A 2,338-nucleotide genomic window follows, 5' to 3' on the forward strand; every position below is an offset into this window, starting at 1 on the left:
TCATTTTCTCTCTGAAACTTTCTTGACATTTACCTATCCGAATTAATTTAATAATTTGTATTTTGTTGTTATCTATGCTGTTACAAAGTAACTGTAGTGAGTGCATTAATTTGCTTCTGTTTGCATGATTTTAATATTTTAATATTTTAATATTTTAATCGCTAAGAATATTTCCTTCCATGAATTTATTTTTGATATTGATTTGTTTAAGGTGACTATGGATGTATGCTAATTGTGGTGGCATAATTTCCAAGTCTTTTGGTGTAAGCAAATATGAACCTTGTCATGAATACCTACCTAAGAAGTTTTTGTCTACTTGTTTTTTTTGAACGTTTTTATTAATTTTCTGCTCGTTTTGTTTTAATCTTGTATCTTTTAATTTAAATTTATTTTTTAGTTTCCTTCAAGACATCATTTATGTAACAGAGTGAATTTATATTTATGCAATAAAAAAAATACAGATCCTCAATATCACGAAAGAAATGGCCTGTATATTGGCCAAGGAACTGCTTCATTGTCAAGGGCTTCTATGTTCCGTGTGTCTTATGGGACAACTGTGGAGATGACAAACCGAGTGTACAAGCTTCCATCATTTTACAGTATGCTCATATATGAATGAATTTTTTCTTCAGTGTTATACTACCAATTATATTTCTCATCTTAATCTAAACTCTTTTAGAAATCTTGTTGCTGTCTGCATATGCCAATTATTATCATATTGCATTTCATTGTTCTGCGACATGCTGAACTCAAACTCAAAGTAGCTTATCAAACAGAGTTTGTCAAATCATATATTTTTTTGTGACTTTTATTTCTGCTGTTTCTCTGGCTAGATGTACTCGAAGGAGAAATATTTCTGCAAAACTTGCCCAGCATTGTTACGGCTTGTGTTTTAGGTATCAATAAATTTACTTGTTTTTGTTTTCTTTGCTTGTCTTTGATTTCAGAGTAACACTCTTATTTCCTTAGTGTTTCAATTGTTTCTAGTATTTACATTTTTTTTTTGATAATTTTTTCAAAGCAATCCTAGAGTTCTCATTGGATCATTGTGTTTTTGTGAAACAAGAAAGAATACTTATGGCTTGATATTTCATTTATAGGATACTAGCATAAAAGAACTTTGTTGCATCTTGTATTCTTCCTGCTCTAGTTTGTGAACCTCATGGATTATGGAAGGAAATACCTTATGCAGATACTAAAGGTGCTTCTACTGACATTGAAGTAAATTAAAGTATCCAACTTTTATTGCTGAAATCATACTTCTCCAGTTATAAACATCATTTACCTGCTATAGGTAGTTTTTTTATGCTGTGAGTTATCAAGTTCTTTAGTTACTAATTTTTGCAAAGATATATTTCTGTTCTTTAGATCCTCAAGAAGGTGAAAGAATATTGGACATGTGTGCTGCTCCTGGAGGGAAAACAACTGCCATTGCAATTCTTATGAGGAATAAAGGTGAGGTTATTGCAATTGATAGATCTCATAATAAGGTCAACTTTCTTGCCCTTGAGTCCATGGATTTCATCATGTGGTTGGGTATGATTGACCTTATGCAAGTTACACCAGTTATTGGTGCTTCAAGTGATAGCCTCTAACGCCCTGGTGCTGATTGGTAACTTATAGTATTTCTTTGTTTAGAGCTGTCACTGAATCTCCTGATCATGTTTGTTTTAGATACTTAAGCTTTATATTAAGGGTATAGGATTATCCTAGACTCTGTAGTGACAGGTTCAGAGATAGTTATCTGTTGTGGTACATAAAGTTAATTATTAAGAAACTAAATATAGTGTTGCACACTGAATCAAATCGTTCACGCCCTGCTACTACTTTCTTCTCATGCTTTGATATGACTTCTTTCCTTCTTTTTTTTCCTCGCCCTTAGATGACACCCTGTTTATGGTTTTATACAAAATTGTGTTATGCATAGTTCTATTAGTAGCTGGGGGAAATTAGTAACTGATTTGGTGCTAACATGCGTACTTTCCTGTGGGAAGAGGGTAAAGGTGAATAGGGGTACGTTTTTTTGAGTTATTTGTCTATACAAAGTGTGTATGTGCTTAGTAATGGGGTGTGTGTGTGTGTGCTTAGTAATATTGTGTGTGTGTGGGGGCGGTTGAGTATTCTCCAAAATCCATTCCATATCGGGCTTCTGTAGCCACTGAGCTTACTTCAAGCATCCAAGTTGCTGGGTTATACTTCTCTTTGATTTTTAAGATTCCAGAAATTGTCTATAAAACATAACAGATTTTTTGCAAAAGTTAGCTACAGATATGTTAAGCAACCTGAGCTTCACACAACCTGAGCTTACTTTAGGCAGATATTTTTAGGATTCTAAAAA

The 2,338-nt window shown here is 33.1% G+C and overlaps 1 long non-coding RNA gene across 1 annotated transcript; it reads left to right on the top strand.

The window, feature by feature from the left end:
* Nucleotides 1–553: 553 nt before the first annotated feature.
* Nucleotides 554–1,491, top strand: LOC122028059. Its single transcript, XR_006124621.1, has 3 exons — nucleotides 554–599; nucleotides 834–896; nucleotides 1,369–1,491. It is a non-coding gene; the product is annotated as an uncharacterized LOC122028059 (long non-coding RNA).
* The last annotated feature ends 847 nt before the right edge of the window (nucleotides 1,492–2,338 follow it).

The sequence above is a fragment of the Zingiber officinale genome, chromosome 10A (genome assembly GCF_018446385.1).
Source record: "Zingiber officinale cultivar Zhangliang chromosome 10A, Zo_v1.1, whole genome shotgun sequence".
NCBI classification, from domain to species: domain Eukaryota; kingdom Viridiplantae; phylum Streptophyta; class Magnoliopsida; order Zingiberales; family Zingiberaceae; genus Zingiber; species Zingiber officinale.